The 18,911-nt window shown below is 41.2% G+C and overlaps 1 protein-coding gene across 1 annotated transcript in view; it reads left to right on the forward strand.

Annotated features, from left to right (window-relative positions):
• Positions 1-18,911, forward strand: part of LOC124556750 (synaptic vesicle glycoprotein 2B-like) — a 267,673-nt gene that overhangs the window by 179,018 nt on the left and 69,744 nt on the right. The window lies entirely within an intron of this gene.

Consider the following 18,911-nt stretch of genomic DNA (forward strand, 5'->3'; position numbering starts at 1 on the left):
ACAAAGGAGGGAAGGGAATGCATGTGGGTGAGGCTGGAGGAAGTGGATGTGGATCAGGGACTAGTGGAAACTGATACAAGTGTGATTGAAGATTTAAAGTAAGTGCTGTAAAGACAGCTGGGCCGTTATCATCTAAAAAATTCAAAGGAACTGAGATCAGTGGGATGATGGGGGGAAGAGAAGAAGGCTCAGTTGACATGGATTGCTACATGGTCATTGAAGGCAAACAACTTACGGTTATCATCATACTCTGCATCTGGGTTATCAACTTTTTCTGGGGCAAAATTTTGTGTGCTTATATACACTCCTGGAAATTGAAATAAGAACACCGTGAATTCATTGTCCCAGGAAAGGGAAACTTTATTGACACATTCCTGGGGTCAGATACATCACATGATCACACTGACAGAACCACAGGCACATAGACACAGGCAACAGAGCATGCACAATGTCGGCACTAGTACAGTGTATATCCAACTTTTCGCAGCAATACAGGCTGCTATTCTCCCATGGAGACGATCGTAGAGATGCTGGATGTAGTCCTGTGGATCGACTTGCCATGCCATTTCCACCTGGCGCCTCAGTTGGACCAGCGTTCGTGCTGGACGTGCAGACCGCGTGAGACGACGCTTCATCCAGTCCCAAACATGCTCAATGGGGGACAGATCCGGAGATCTTGCTGGCCAGGGTAGTTGACTTACACCTTCTAGAGCACGTTGGGTGGCACGGGATACATGCGGACGTGCATTGTCCTGTTGGAACAGCAAGTTCCCTTGCCGGTCTAGGAATGGTAGAACGATGGGTTCGATGACGGTTTGGATGTACCGTGCACTATTCAGTGTCCCCTCGACGATCACCAGTGGTGTACGGCCAGTGTAGGAGATCGCTCCCCACACCATGATGCCGGGTGTTGGCCCTGTGTGCCTCGGTCGTATGCAGTCCTGATTGTGGCGCTCACCTGCACGGCGCCAAACACGCATACGACCATCATTGGCACCAAGGCAGAAGCGACTCTCATCGCTGAAGACGACACGTCTCCATTCGTCCCTCCATTCACGCCTGTCGCGACACCACTGGAGGCGGGCTGCACGATGTTGGGGCGTGAGCGGAAGACGGCCTAACGGTGTGCGGGACCGTAGCCCAGCTTCATGGAGACGGTTGCGAATGGTCCTCGCCGATACCCCAGGAGCAACAGTGTCCCTAATTTGCTGGGAAGTGGCGGTGCGGTCCCCTACGGCACTGCGTAGGATCCTACGGTCTTGGCGTGCATCCGTGTGTTGCTGCGGTCCGGTCCCAGGTCGACGGGCACGTGCACCTTCCGCCGACCACTGGCGACAACATCGATGTACTGTGGAGACCTCACGCCCCACGTGTTGAGCAATTCGGCGGTACGTCCACCCGGCCTCCCGCATGCCCACTATACGCCCTCGCTCAAAGTCCGTCAACTGCACATACGGTTCACGTTCACGCTGTCGCGGCATGCTACCAGTGTTAAAGACTGTGATGGAGCTCCGTATGCCACGGCAAACTGGCTGACACTGACGGCGGCGGTGCACAAATGCTGCGCAGCTAGCGCCATTTGACGGCCAACACCGTGGTTCCTGGTGTGTCCGCTGTGCCATGCGTGTGGTCATTGCTTATACAGCCCTCTCGCAGTGTCCGGAGCAAGTATGGTGGGTCTGACACACCGGTGTCAATGTGTTCTTTTTTCCATTTCCAGGAGTGTATTTGGGTACTTAGCTGGCTAGTGGTCATTCCCACATAAAAGTCTGTGTAGAAGTTTCAATGGAGCTGATGTATGACATCACCACTTTCACAGGTGGGGTAGGCTATGTTTTTCACAGGGATATGATCAATGTAGTTAGGAATAGTAGGAATAGGGGGTGGACATGTATAAGGATGATTGATGGTATTTTGTATATTGGGTGGGTGGCGTATTGCCACTCTGAAAGAGGTGGGAATGCTTCTGGAAAGAATGTTCCTCGTTTTACAGTTCATTGGAATATAGTTGAAGCTTTGGGTAAGGATGTTGTTAAGCTATTCAACCTGAGTTACTACAAAATAATGTAGGGGAGATGAAGGTGTTCCTTTGTATTTGGTTAGAGAAGATGCTTGGAGAATTAGAAGAGTGTCTATGTGTGTGTGACTGAGTGGGTGTGTGAGTGAGTGAGTGAGTGAGAGAGAGAGAGAGAGAGAGAGAGAGAGAGAGAGAGAGAGAGAGAATGCTGCTTGGAAAATACATTTGGGAGCTGTCTGTAAAGTGTGAAGATCTTCAGTATGCTGCACAAGCATTGCACTACAGCTGAACCACCTAAGGTTGAATACACTATACAGACGAGGCCCTTTAGTGTTTAAGGAACTAAAACTGTTGAAGCACCACAGGAAGTAGATACTCAGGTACGTGAGTACATTTGGAGTGAAAGGTCATAGTTTGTTTTTAGTCTAGGTAATAGTCTGAGGTCCTCTAATAAATGCTCACTCATGAACACACAGATAGAAATACAATTGTGTATAAAGTAAAGGCACTTTGAGTGTCATCATTACCAGAGCATTCATAACAAAATCCCTGCATTTACCATCATATGGTGCATTTACCACTGAAGAAAGCTGTCTCATTTAAATTGTACTTGGAATCAAAAGCAGGGTTGAACCCTTAGTAAAAAGCTTCAAAATATTTAAAAAGGCATGGAATGTACATCAAAAAGTGAGATAAGACGTTATAGGAGAGAGAGTGTTCATTGCAATCAACAAAAATATTATTTCTATTGAGGCTGAAATTGAGTCTGACTGTGAAGTTGTCTGGACACAAGTAAATGGTACAGTTGAACTCAAATTAAACATTGGATGTTTCTACCAGGTACCTGATTCTACTGTAACAGTTGTAGAATCATTCAGATAATGCATGTACTCTGCAGTGCAAAAGAACACTGATCATGTTGTATTAATTGGAGGCAGTTTTAACCTACCAGCTGTACACTGGTATGTCAATGGATCTATGTATTCAATGCAGCACAGAAGTTCTGAACACTTTCTCCAAAAACTGTCTTGAGCAACTATTTTAACAACCCACTCACAAAGGAAATATTTTAGACCTTGTATCTACAAACAAGCCTGATCTTATTGACAATGTCAGTATAAAGGCAGAGTTTACTGATCACAATTTCCTCATAGTCATGATGGTTACAAAATTTAATATATCAGTGAAGAAGACTAGAAGAGTTTTTATGCTATAAAGCACAGATAAGCAGTTGTTAGCATCCTACTTAGACAATGAATGAACATCATGTAGTTCCAATATGATGGATGTAGGGGAGTTATGGGCAAAGCTTAAAGTAATTGTGAATTACACGCTTGAGAAGTACATTCCTTATGGATGAAAAAACCTACTGTGGTTTAATTATAATACTGTTAACTATTCTCAGTTTTAAAAAAAAAATTGAAAAAAAGGGAGGTATGTCAACAGGTAAAAGTTAGAAGAAACTTGAGATCAATGTGAAAAGCATACAAAAACTTCCACTGTTATACCAAAATCTATGTAATAGTGTCTACAAAATCAAAATTAGGCTATTTCATCATAACATTAAGGGGCCGAAAACAAGATAGAAGAGCATGTTGCATGGATAGAAGACATGGAAATTCTGAAATGATAGAGTTCTAGACTTGCAATGAAAAGGGGTGGAGAAGTTAAATATTAAGGATTATAGACTAACATCATTCTTCTGTAGATTTGACATGGGAAAAGTAGTTGCAACACTTATAAGAGTTACACACATAGTCAGAAATACTGAAACAAACAGTTTTTGTTGTTGAAGGCATGTGCTTGTGACTTGTCCCCTCTAGGTGAGCTACCTATGAGAAATCTAGATGCGATACTGAGCTACCTCTCAGGCAAGAAGAAACAGATAATTTTAAAACAAGGGGAGTCACAGCTAAAATAGTTATACATAATTGATTGACCAATTCATACGGCATATCAGGTGTGTACATACAGCTGTTAAAATTATTAAAATATAAAACTCAATAAAAAGTCAAGAGTCCACAGTAGCTGTTTTCATTGAAGTCAATTACAGACTCTCACAACCAGTTTCACAACTTTTAAGTTGCATCTTGTGATGTGTATAATGGTATGTCATATGGTATAGGGAGATGTTACAGAATGCTGCAAAGTAGCACTTGGCATGGCTAGGCAAATTTCTCGACCTTCAATTGCTGCAACTGTTATCAATGATGAATTTACAATCTGTGTTGAAATCATGAAATGTCTTTACATTACCAAATAAATATGTCCCATGGGCTTATGTCAAGCAATGGACAGTGTCATTTGTAAATGTTATCCAGGAAATCCACAGTGTGTTGCCAGAGCATTTAGTTTTATATTTTAATAATTTTAACCCCTGTGTATATAAACCCAGTATGCTGTATGAATTGGTCAATCAATGATGTATGAGAAGAAACAGTTAATAATTTGTGGAGATTTCAGTCAAGGTTTCTTCAAAGGTACAGACAGTAAACATGAACTGGAATCATTCTTTGGGCGTTTCAATCTAATTTCAATAGTCAATTTTCCAAATCACCTGCAGCAAGATAGCAGGACACAGATTGATAACATGTTTATAGATATCGCTTAAGCTGAAACAATTAATGTGTATGCAACTGTGAATGGACTATCTGATCATGGTGCACAATTAATGGAAATAATACCTTACAGCTCGAAGGCAGGCTCACACAAAGCAGTGAGGCTTATTAACAAGAACAGGATACAGTATTTTAAGAGTAAATTAAAAGAGGTGGTATGGAATGAGGTATATATAGAAAGAGATGCTAATGTGAAATACAATTAATTCCATAGTGAATTTGTGTCAGTATTAAAAGTATCTCTCCTAAACAGTTATCCATGGACAACAAAGGGAATTAAAATCTCATGTAAGGGGTAGAGGGAAATGTATATAATGGCCAGAATAATTCAAGACCTGTGTTACTTGCATTTTTCTAAAGACTGTAGTATTTTAAGGAAAATCATTAAAATATCCAGACTTGTGCATGTCCTGACAGAAGTAAATAATGCAGATAATAAGATTATAACAATGAAAACAATCAGTTTGTGACAATATAATGTAATTGGATACAGGGCCCGTGCAAGGCACGTGCGAAACATGTGGCCACACGGGTCGGCACTTTACAAGGGGCGGCAAATCTGCCACCTCCCCTTTTTTTATTTTTTTTTGGACTAACTCAACATTCATGCCCAAGAGGGGATTCGAAACCAAACCTTGGATGGAGTGGCTTTGGGAACTGTGGCATGGTGCCTCGACTACCTGCCAGCTACTCCTGTTGAACAAGGGGAGGGAGGAGGACTAATTTCTTCCTTGCCACTGTGGCAGCACCGTTGTGTTTACACCGGAGGAACAGAGAGTGGGAAGCAATCTGGCATACACACCAGTATTCTTATGAGTGGAGCATTGTCAGCCTGTTACACGCCATGTGTTTACCCACAACTAATTTAGCAGAAGACAAAATCTAATTTGGAAATTCGAATGCAATGTTCGATACTGCGGTGGAAAAATAGATCCTGAAAGTACAGAAACTAGTGGAGCAACTGCAGCTACATCTTTATCTTCAGGACATGACCAGAAAGTTGACAAACACAGTACTGCAACCACCGCATACAGTAGCAGTGCTGATGGTGGGCCATCCACAACATGTTCAACAGACCTCGTCTGGAATCAAGACCTGCTTTGTGACGAAAGCTCTGAGATTGAAACATCAGGCAGAACTGAAATTAGGCAACCTGATTTGGAAAACACTGGCAGAGCATCAGCCGAGGTACTCACCACCGGAGAAGGGATTGAAGGCGAGCCTAAACTGGAAGACATTGTTGATTCAGATTCCGGAAGATGGCTGGAAATTATTACCGACTGCATTCGAACAACTTTGGTCATGCAAGGTTCTCCCAAACGCATTAAGGAAGCTGAAGAATGTCCTAAAAACGCTGACACCTGGCGTTTCAGCCCTGTGCACTATTCTTTGAAGAATTAAGATGAAGCAGATAGACATCGGTTGGTGTACTCAAAGAGCAAGGATACTGTGTTCTGCTTTTGTTGCAAACTTTTTTCGTCATCTACAGAAAAAATTGCAAAGAATGGTATAAGCGACTGGTGGCACCTTGCTTCGTACCTCGAAAATCACGGGAATGCTACCGAGCATTTGAATTCACATAAAAAGTGGATCGTGTTTTCTGAGAGACTGAAAAAGTCATGAACTATCGACACCCATCATCAAAGGCTTCTGAATACTAAAAGCGAATATTGGAAAAATGTTCTTGAGCGCTTAATAGAATAATTTATTTCCTGGGTCAGCAATGTCTGCCTTTGAAAGGAAGTACAGATACACTCTTTCAGCCTGACAATGGAAATTTCTTGAAACTTGTTGAATTATTTGAAAAGTTCGACACTGTGATGATGGAGCACCTGCACAGAACAAAGCAAGGTGAGAACAAGGGTCATCATTATCATGGAAAAGAAACACAGAATGAAATTTGAAATAATTCATCTTATTGGATCATCTATAACCAATAACATTCTATTAATGATGAAATCTGCAAAGTATTACAGTATAATTCTGGACTGCACACCTGATATTTCAAAAGTTGAGCAGATGACAGTTGTGGTACGTTTCATCCAGGAGACAAGACTTGACAGGGTATACGATGTTCGAATTCGGGAGCATTTCTTGGGATTTCTTCCAGTGCCCGATTCTTCAAGCTCCAATCTGATGCAGGTGGTACTCAAGTTCTTGGAAGATAAAAAAAGTCCTATTGTGTAATATGAGAGGGCAAGGATACGACAATGGAGCAAACATGAAAGGAAAGAAGTCTGGTCTCCAGAAAAGAATTTCAGACATGAACACGCGAGCATTTTATGTACCAAGTAGGAGTCACTCATTGAATTTTGTTGTAAATGATGCCGCTATGTCTTCTAAATATGCTGTTTCCATATTTTCGACAGTGAAGAGCTTGTATGACTTCTTCTTGTCCTCTGTTCGATGTTGGGATGTCTTGAAGAAGTATCTGCCTAACCTGTCGCTGAAGCCACTGAGCGATACTAGGTGGGAATGTTGCATCGATGCACTTCCTCCCCTGAGGTTTCAAATTGGAGGTGCTTATGACGCACTGGTTCAGATATCAGAAGAATTCGATGGCATGACCACTCATGAAGCAATGTCACTTGCGAATCAAATAAAATATTACACCTTTCTCACTTCTCTGGTAATCTGGTATGACATTCTGCTTCACATAATTGTAGTCAGTAAGACCCTCCAGACCATTGACATAAATGTTTCTGAGGCCGTGGAAATGCTTGAAAAAATGAAAGCATATTTATAGACCTGCAGCACAGAAGAAAAGTTTGTGTATTTCTTGATGGATTCCAAAGAATTGGCTACAGAATTAGAGCTAGAAGATCTAAGGTTACCATGGATAAGTGTTTCCTGGCGACGAAGTAAGAAGCCATACACTTTACCAATGAAGGAAGGGATAAGACAATAGATGACCCAACAAAACGTTACAAGATTGAATTCTACTATTATCTATTAGATATAGTAACCACATCTTTGGATGAGAGAGTCAATCAACAGAAAACTCATTGTGATTATTTTGATTTTCTCTACGACATCGGCGAGCTGAAGAATGCACCTCCTGACAAAAAATGGTTCAAATGGCTCGGAGCACTATGAGACTTAACTTCTGAGGTCATCAGTCCCCTAGAACTTAGAACTACTTAAACCTAACTAACCTAAGGACATCACACACATCCATGCCGGAGGCAGGATTTGAACCTGCGACTGTAGCGGTCGCGCGGTTCCAGACTGTAGCGCCTAGAACTGCTCGCTCACTCCAGCAGGCGCACCTCCTGACAGCCTGGACACAAAGTGTAGAAACCTTGCAGCGACTTTGCAAGATCATGAGTCAAGCGACATTGATGCACTGGTGTTGAGGGAAGAACTAAAAGTGCTTTCAACATAGTTGAAACCTGGTATAGGTCCAAAAGAGACTCTGAAGTTTATATATAGACATAATTTTTGCCCTAATGTTAACATTGCTCTGAGAATTCTCCTAACACTCCCAGTGACAGTTGCAAGTGGAGAAAGGAGTTTCTCAAAACTGAAATTGATAAAGACATACCTCCAATCAACGATGAGCCAAACTTGTTTGAATGAACTTGCAACAATATCGATTGAGCACGAGCTTCCAGAGGACTTAAATTACACAGATCATGTGAAAGAGTTTGCACTAGCAAAAGCCAGGAAGGTTTGATTTGTCTAGTATTTTTTTAATTTTTTATATTATGATCAGTGTCTTGCTTATTTACTGTGTTGTTTCTTATTTTGTTCAGCATTAAATAGTTATTGTAAATATTATTGTTCAAACTAAATTATCATTAAATTGTAAATATATTTTGTTTTCCATTGAATACATTATCTGTTCATCACCATTGAAAAATGTTTATTTAAGTTAACTGTAAGTTCATGCCGCACGGGATTGGCCAAGTGGTCTAGGGCGCTGCAGTCATGGACTCTGAAGCTAGTCCCGGCAAAGGTTCAAGTCTTCCCTTAGGCGTGTGTGTGTGTGTGTGTGTGTGTGTGTGTGTGTGTGTGCGTGTGCGTGTGTGTGTGTGTGTGTGTGTGTGTGTGTGTGTTTTTGTCCTTAGGATAATTTAGGTCAAGTAGTGTGTAAGCTTAGGGACTGATGATCTTAGCAGTTAAGTACCATTAGATTTCACACACATTTGTTCAAATGTGTGTAAATTCACAAGGCTTATTAAAATTAGCTAGATTTCTTCAGTCAAGTTTGACTCCATTTTTGAGCTGGCGCCCAGTGTCTGTTTTGTACAAATCTGTAGAGAATGGCCAGTAGGGTGGCCGGGCGGTTCTAGGCGCTACAGTCTGGAACCGCGTGACCGCTATGGTTGCAGGTTCGAATCCTGCCTCAGGCATGGATGTGTGTGATGTCCTTAGGTTAGTTAGGTTTAAGTAGTTCTAAGTTCTACGGTACTGATGACCTCAGAAGTTAAGTCCCATAGTGCTCAGAGCCATTTGAACCATTGTAGAGAATGTCACCAATCAGTCGCAATTTTTGTCTCTATTTTCCAGATCTACATACATTTCGAGCACAGTGTGGCTATTCTCAATGCTTTGAGTTATGTTTACATCTATATCGTCATGCTGAATGTAACTGTCAACATGACAGCTTAGCTGTAAGCACATATTAAAAGCTTAGAGACTGGCCACTCAGTGGCCAAAATGTAGGTAGATCTGAAAAGTAAAAAAAAAAATTGCGATTGATTGCTGACATTTCCTACAGATTTGTTTAAATAAAATTTCACAAACGTTTTGTAAAAAAAAACAATGGGTGTTGGGGATGGGGGCGGCAATTTAACAGCTCACACAGGGTGGCACTTGAGCTTGCACCAGGCCTGATTGGATAGATAAAAAATCTACTCACCAAGCAGCAGCAAAAGATTCACATAAAAGAAGGTTATAATTATGCAAGCTTTCAAAGCCAGTGGCTCCTTCTTCTGGCAGAAGGGTTGAAGGAGAAGGAAGAGGGGTGAAGAAAAATGATTGGAAAGGCCTAGAAAAAAGGGAAGATTTCAGAAAAGTCGCCCAGAACTGCAGGTCAGGGGAGACTTACCAAACGGGATGAGAAGAAAAGAATTTGTTATCAATCAGGAGCCTGCTATCTTGCTGCAGGCAAGTTGGAAAATTAACTACTGAAATTAGATTGAAACATCCAAAGAATGTTTCCAGTTCATTTTTCCTTTATGTACCTTTTAAGAAATCAAGACCAAAATCTCCACTAACTATTAACTGTTACTTCTTAAACATTATTGATTGACCAATTCATACAGTATACTGGGTGTATATAGACAGGCATTAAAACTATTAAAATACACTCCTGGAAATTGAAATAAGAACACCGTGAATTCATTGTCCCAGGAAGGGGAAACTTTATTGACACATTCCTGGGGTCAGATACATCACATGATCACACTGACAGAACCACAGGCACATAGACACAGGCAACAGAGCATGCACAATGTCGGCACTAGTACAGTGTATATCCACCTTTCGCAGCAATGCAGGCTGCTATTCTCCCATGGAGACGATCGTAGAGATGCTGGATGTAGTCCTGTGGAACGGCTTGCCATGCCATTTCCACCTGGCGCCTCAGTTGGACCAGCGTTCGCGCTGGACGTGCAGACCGCGTGAGACGACGCTTCATCCAGTCCCAAACATGCTCAATGGGGGACAGATCCGGAGATCTTGCTGGCCAGGGTAGTTGACTTACACCTTCTAGAGCACGTTGGGTGGCACGGGATACATGCGGACGTGCATTGTCCTGTTGGAACAGCAAGTTCCCTTGCTGGTCTAGGAATGGTAGAACGATGGGTTCGATGACGGTTTGGATGTACCGTGCACTATTCAGTGTCCCCTCGACGATCACCAGTGGTGTACGGCCAGTGTAGGAGATCGCTCCCCACACCATGATGCCAGGTGCTGGCCCTGTGTGCCTCGGTCGAATGCAGTCCTGATTGTGGCGCTCACCTGCACGGCGCCAAACACGCATACGACCATCATTGGCACCAAGGCAGAAGCGACTCTCATCGCTGCAGACGACACGTCTCCATTCGTCCCTCCATTCACGCCTGTCGCGACACCACTGGAGGCGGGCTGCACGATGTTGGGGCGTGAGCGGAAGACGGCCTAACGGTGTGCGGGACCGTAGCCCAGCTTCATGGAGACGGTTGCGAATGGTCCTCGCCGATACCCCAGGAGCAACAGTGTCCCTAATTTCCTGGGAAGTGGCGGTGCGGTCCCCTACGGCACTGCGTAGGATCCTACGGTCTTGGCGTGCATCCGTGCGTCGCTGCGGTCCGGTCCCAGGTCGACGGGCACGTGCACCTTCCACCGACCACTGGCGACAACATCGATGTACTGTGGAGACCTCACGCCCCACGTGTTGAGCAATTCGGCGGTACGTCCACCCGGCCTCCCGCATGCCCACTATACGCCCTCGCTCAAAGTCTGTCAACTGCACATACGGTTCACGTCCACGCTGTTGCGTCATGCTACCAGTGTTAAAGACTGCGATGGAGCTCCGTATGCCACAGCAAACTGGCTGACATTGACGGCGGCGGTGCACAAATGCTGCGCAGCTAGCGCCATTCGACGGCCAACACCGCGGTTCCTGGTGTGTCCGCTGTGCCGTGCATGTGATCATTGCTTGTACAGCCCTCTCGCAGTGTCCGGAGCAAGTATGGTGGGTCTGACACACCGGTGTCAATGTGTTCTTTTTTCCATTTCCAGGAGTGTATGAAACTTCTCATCCCATCTGGCATGTCTTTTCTGACTCACAATTCTGGGTGACTTTTCCAAAATCCACCCCTTTTCCTAGACCTCTCCAGTCATTTCCCTTCACCTCTCTTCCTTCCCCTTCAACCCTTCTGCCAGAAGAAGGAGCCACTGGGTTCTAAAGCTTGCAGTATTATGACGTTCTTTTATTTGTGTGTTATGCCACTGCTTGGTGAATAGATTTTTTATCCATCCAATTACATTAGATGATAAGATTAAAACTATCTGAGGTATTGTCTAATAAGAAAATGATAGCCAGTCATTGTACAAGATACTATAACAATTAAACTAAATAACAATGTTGGGACTGATAACTCACAAGTCATGAATGCTTTTAACAAACAGTATCTAAATGTAGCAGCAAAACTAAGATTTAATGGTTCACTTGAACAAGAAGGAGAAGATATGGAAGTATCATTCCACAAAACTTTAAGCAACTAGAAGTTACACCAACAGCTGTTACTGAAATTAATGGAATTACAAAAATTATAAAAAAGAAAGCTCATGCAATACTCATGGAGTTTCAAACTGTTTTCTGAAAAGTTGTTCCAATTTAATAACTTAATAAGTAATGTCCAATGATTTATGCAATGCATCACTGGCACAGGGAATTTTTTTCAGACAGATTCAGATATGCAATTGGTAAACCACTTTATAAGAAAAGTGACCAGGAAGACTTAAATAGTTATCATCCAATTTCCTTACTGGTATCTTTTTTCCAAAATATTGAAAAAAAAGTATTCAAGAGCAGTCTCAATTTAAGTAAAACCAATTTTGTAGCATATCACACTTTTGATTCCAGAAGTGTTGCTCAACTGAGAATGCTAGTTATACATGTACCCACCAAATACTACAAGCCTTTAATTTAAAATATCATCAGTTGGTATTTTTCCTGATCTTTCCAAGGCATTTGATTGTATGGATTATGTTACACTTCTAGAAAAACTTAAGTTTTATGGAACTGATAGCTTTACACACAACTGGTTTGAATTACGCTTAACAAACAGGATGCAAAAATTTGTGCTGATTAATTAAAACAATTTTGAAAAGTAGAAAATTTTAGTGACTTGGTGTGAAAGGCACAAAGGGGATCCCAAAGGTTTCAGTTTTGGGTCCACTTGTACTCCTTAAATATGTAAATGGCCTTCTGCTTAACTCCCAACATTCAGAACTTGTACTTTCTGCAGACATTACTAGTGTTATAATGAATCCCATTAGAGACGAAACAACAAATAGATTGTTTATTACACTTTTCAGAGAATTATTAGTTGATTATCTGAGAATGGACTCTCCCTTAATTTTGAGAAAATGCACCATATTCGCTTCTGTACAACAAATAGAGTTATATCAACAATTGGTGTAGGACATGAACAAGAGTTAGTAAATAGGGTAGAATGGTCCCAATTTTTGGATGTAAATATTGATGAAAATTCAGACTGGAAGAAACAAATCACTGATCATCTCAAACAGTTAAGTTCAGCTACTTTTGCTCTTGGTATAATTGCTATGCTTGGAAATAAATGAATCAACAAGCTGACATATTTTGCAAATTTCCACATAATAAATGTCTTACAGAATAATTTCTTGGGGCAACCCATCACTTAGGAAAAAAGTTTTGAATGCACAAAAGTGAGCAGTGAGAATAACATGTGGTGTTCATCCATGGTTGACCTGTTGGTCCCTCATCAAGGAGTTAAGCATTTTCACTGCATCCTCACAGTACAGATATTTTCTAATGAAATTTGTCATAAATAATCCACCAAAGTTTGACAGGAATAGTGATGTTCACACCTACAATGCTAGAGGAGATAAATGACCTTTGTTATCCATTGCTAAAGCTGTCAGTAGGTCAGAAAGATGTTCAGCATGAAGAAACATATATTTTTGAACATCTGCCCAATAAAATAAAATGTTTGACAAGTATCAAAGCAAGTTTTAAATATAACCTAAAATTATTTCTTCTTGACTACTTTTTCTATTTCAATTTAAAAACTGATAGCCTAAAAAAACATCTAGTTTTGAAAGGTAGGTGCATGAATGGGACTCAAATATAGTGTGTTCATTAATGTTAACATGAAATATCTATACATATCCTGTAAACCAAACGGTTCTCATAATTTTGATAAAATACTCATTCAAATGGTGTGTGAAACGTGTAAATAACTAACTGTAAAAAAATGTAAGTAATTGCAGATTAGTGGTGTGCTGTTTGACAGAAGCACATCGATTAAACATCATATCTAAGAATAATGTTGCAAAATGTCATGGAATAAAATGAGCACATAAGGTCAACTGTCAGGAAGACCAATTTTTACCATTAGTTATTGGTAGAATTCTAGGAAAGTGTAGCTCATCTATAAATGAGACTGTGTAGAGAACTCTTGTGTAGGCCATTCTTGAGTACTGCTCAAGTTTTCGTGTCCCCACCAGGTCATATTAAAGGTAGATATTGAAGCAAAACTTAGATGTGTGCTGCTACATTTATTACCAGTAGGTTTGATCCATGAGCTTAAATGGGAATCCCTACAATGAAGATGACATTCCTTTTGTGAAACACTACCGAAAAAGTTTTGGGAACCAACATTTTTGACAGACTGTCACCAACCTATATCTTTAGTAAGGACCTTGAAGACAAAATAAGAGAAATCAGGGCTCATATAGAAGCATATAGATAGTCATTCTTCCCTCTGCCTATGAGTGAATCAGGAAAGGGAGTGACTAACAGTGGTACAAGGCATCTTGTGTTATGCATTGTAGGTTGGCTTGTGGAGTATGTTTGTAGATCCCTTCAACACTAAAATGTTTCTCCTCCAAGTAATGAAGTGGAGGTATACCTGTTATCTATTTAGTGCAAGAAAGATAATTATATAAAGTACTTACTGTTATTAATTACTTTTTTCTTGGCAGGACCTTAGCTTTCTAGTTTCATGCAATGTGACATTGGTATTTGCAAGTATGGGTACAGAAAGTAAACTTTTTAAATGAATCATTCAGTGATTCAGAAAAACTGTAATTCTGCCCATACTGAATGAACAAACAACAAATTTTCAAGATCTTGCTATACTGTGAATTGTGTATGGCATGCTACATCCAGAATCATGAATGCAGGACTGGTTCAACAGTGTGTGGTGATAAATCTTAAATGTAGTTTATGTGTAGTTTGACATATAATTCACGGCATAGTAAAAACATATGAACATATATAACCAGTACAACAGGAATCCAGACAGTAATTTAATAGGTGAGAGTAAGCACAGTTACGTAATCTTAGGAAAACTGAAATGTAAGAGAGAGAAAGAAACAAGGAGAAAGAGAAACAGACAAGTATTGAAGAATATGTAATTGGACTGAAGATAGAAAAAGGCAAAAAGAGTAATAATGAGGGAAAAATAATCACATACAAAGTTCAGAAAAAAGAGAGAAGGTGGAAAAGGGTTTAAAATTAATATGTGTGAACTTTTTGATAGATATACATTGATGAAAGGTGAGTGGTTGGAGAATGGTGGAGCTATATGATATTCAGCAGCATTCAGATGCCACACATTTCTTATTTCTGATGATCAACAGCTCAAATGTGAATGCCACCAAAAGTAAACACCCACAATATCATCCACAGCAGTACACTGAGGTGTCCTAGAATCTTTGGATTGTGCATTGTGAAAAGCACTAACAGTGTCCATAATCACTTTCTAAATCTGTATTTGAAATATGTGTACAAAGATTTCTAATCCCAATTTATATCACAAAAATCATTTGTTAAAATTTGTTGATTACATTAAAACACTAAATAAATGACCCATGGTTCACAACCATTACTGATCTTGTGACCGGTCCATAATCATTTATCTGGCTGATATTGCAATCTGACAAAGTAGAAGTTTCTAGTGGTAGGCAGATATAATTATAATCAAATCCCAAGCAAGCCAAGTCACATCATGAAACAGCCCATAGAATAACCAATGCATAGTAGAATCACCTTCATTACTTCAGCTGGCCATAGGGAGGAACAAATTCATTTGTGAACAGAAGTGAGACTGGGTCAGTGACTGCTTCGCCTTACATTGACTTGCTGGCAGGCTTAGGTGATTACAGGTAGAAGAAGTGTTGTTCCCCACTTGAAGCAACCCCATCAGACAAAGGTGTAGTGTGGCATATAAAAATTAAGGCATTACCCATCAATCCCTGTGATGGGGTTACGAGGGCCCTGTTTCCTTGAATCAGTACTTAAAACAGCCTGGTCAGTGTGGCAGAGGACAGTATGGCAACAGCACACTCATGCTGGATGAGTTCCTGGTTGGCACCTCCGGGACACAGGTGCTCTGGTCCGTAAGAGGAGGTGTCGAGCTGCAGCTCACTGCTTTCAATGGGGGGATGGGGTTGAAGTCAATGGGAGCCTCTACCAGCAGGCACAAAGAAGATGGAAGAAGTAAACACCCATTGTTCCTGGTGACATGTTGGAGATTTTGGCTGGTTGACATGTGTGGTTTGGATGCTCTAACTAAAGCTGAATCTGATGCTCGTGGAGCAACACCCATGCAGTGGTCACCAGAGCCATCTGAGAGCCTCTTTACCAAAACCGACACTGTTTGTTTTTCAGCTTGAGCAGACAGTGATAATACTCAGTCAAGCAGCATTCAGGGGGGTTACCCATACTGCAACTCTGCCAGACTGTGGCTGTTGATGGGCATCACTCTATAAGAAACTAGATTTGTATGCAGCTTTTCTCATAGCCTTTGAAAGTTGGGTCTTAAAGTTGTGGACAAAAATTTTCAGCAGGCCATGAGAGATGGAATAAAAAGGAGAGTGATGATATGTTTAATGCCATTGCAGCTGGAGATTTGGTGAAAAACATCCACTGTAAAGTGCAGCCCTTTATAACTTGCCTTTGTTTCCTCTAGTATGGAGTACCTTGGCTTTATCACACTATTTGTCATGATTCACCATACACACTGCTCTGGGGAAATTTTGTTCATAGTGAGGAATATATTTGACCTGTGCTAACAGATAACTGTATAGGAGTGCTGGCTGCGACTATTAATCCTATTCTAAAGGAAGAAGTCATGATGTATGGTACTTGTTTATTTATTACAGGGTTGCAATATTGTGTAATTATTTAAGAGGTATGAACACATGCTAAATGAGATACAGGCACTTGGAGTTAAGTTTCATTGATTAAATATTTATTTCAACACATTAATGAACAAATTAGATGAGATGTATCCTTTTTTGCAACAAATATTCTACAATATTAACAGTGTTTCAGTATATTGCCTGAAAGGCAAGTAAATTATCATCACATCTAAAGTCACACACATGCTAATTATTTCTTCATAAGCAAGGCAGTTTATGTCTATTTTGCAAACAAATCTCTTAAGTTGAATGAAAGCTGCAGGTTCATATTTATATTGAACTGCACCATGAAAAGATGAATGTGCTTAACATTTATGATTTCAACCTATTCATTCCTGAAACACCTTATGTTTACTGCCAAAGGGAAACTAGGAAAAGCACCATATTGCCTTACTTCTATGAGGACTGGAGTCATGACTTGCTGATGTTCTCTCATCCACTCTCCTCACTAAACATTTACTGTTCTTGCACACTAAACTAGAGAAATTGCTACTTTTTGAAGAATGTTTACTCATGATTCCCCTCCAAACTTCTTTGCAAGGAAGACATTAGCTTTTTCATTAGTCCCACTGCTCCCAACATCTGTGCAGTGTATGCCAGTGTTTGTGTAGTGGGCACGTCTTCCTGGAATTGCATCCCCATGGCCCTCTTAATGATTGGGCAACCTTGTATCAGTCACTAAAAAAGAAATAGTTCTCCTGTCTGCCAATAGAATACCAGACTCTATCTCCCATCATTTGACTGTTGCAAATATGAAATAGGAAAATCTACCTACCCAATCCCTGAACCCACTTATCTGACAGACTAACCTAATATACAGTACTGGCCATTAAAATTGCTACACCAAGAAGAAATGCAGATTATCAACGGGTATTGACTGGACAAATATAATATAATAGAACTGACATGTGATTACATTTATACGCAATTTGGGTGCATAGATCCTGAGAAATCAGTACCCAGAACAACCACCTCTGTCCGTAATAATGGTCTTGATACTCCTGGGCATTGAGTCAAACAGAGTTTAGATGCTGTGTACAGGTACAGCTGCCCATGCAGCTTCAACACGATACCACAGTTCATCAATAGTAGTGACTGGCATATTGTGATGAGCCAGTTGCTCGGCCACCATTGACCAGACGTTTTCAGTTGGTGAGAGCTCTGGAGAATGTGCTGGCCAGGGCAGCAGTCGAACATTTTCTGTATCCAGAAAGGCCCATACAGGACCTGCAACATGTGGTCGTGCATTATCCTGCTGGAATGTAGGGTTTCACAGGGATCAAATGAAGGGTAGAGCCACAGGTTCTAACACATCTGAAATGTAACATCCACTGTTCAAAGTGCCGTCAATGTGAACAAGAGGTGACAGAGACATGTAACCAATGGCACCCGATACCATCACGCCAGGTGGTACGCCAGTATGGCAATGACTAATACATGCTTCCAATGTGCGTTCACCGCAATGTCACCAAACATGGATGCGACCATCATGGTGCTGTAAACAGAACCTGGATTCATCCAAAAAAATGACGTTTTGCCATTCGTGCACCCACGTTCATCATTGAGTACACCATCACAGGCGCTCCTGTCTGTGATGCAGCGTCAAGGGTAACCGCAGCCGTGGTCTCCAAGCTGATACTCCATGCTGCTGCAAACGTCATCAAACTGTTCGTGCAGATGATTGTTGTCTTGCAAACGTCCCCATCTGTTGACTCAGGGATCAAGACATGGCTGCACGATCCATTACAGTCATGCAGATAAGATGCCTGTCATGTTGACTGCTAGTGATATGAGGCCATTGGGAACCAGCACGGCATTCCATATTACCCTCCTGAACCCACCAATTCCATATTCTGCTAACAGTCATTGGATCTCGACCAATGCAAGCAGCAATGTCGCGATACGATAAACCATAATCACGATAGGCTACAATCCGACCTTTATCAAAGTCGGAAACGTGATGGTACACATGTCTCCTCCTTACATGAGGCATCACAACATTTCTCCAGGCAACACCGGTCAACTGCTGTTTGTGTATGAGAAATCGCTTGGAAACTTTCCTCATGTCAGCACGTTGTAGGTGTCGCCACCAGCGCCAACCTTGTGTGAATGCTCTGAAAAGCTAATCATTTGCATATCACAGCATCTTCTTCCTGTTGATTAAATTTCGTGTCTGTAGCATGTCATCTTCATAGTGTAGCAATTTTAATGGCCATAGTGTAGTTGTCGTTGATCTAATACTAGATTAATTTAAAGCAGCAAATCATCATTACTCCATTGCCCAAAAATTGAAAAAAGGGGGAGGCTGATGATTTGCTTTTCAAAGTATTAGTTAGGCCCAGTTTTATGTTATATGTACTAAAATGAGAAAT

Source organism: Schistocerca americana, chromosome X (assembly GCF_021461395.2).
Source record: "Schistocerca americana isolate TAMUIC-IGC-003095 chromosome X, iqSchAmer2.1, whole genome shotgun sequence".
NCBI lineage: Eukaryota > Metazoa > Arthropoda > Insecta > Orthoptera > Acrididae > Schistocerca > Schistocerca americana.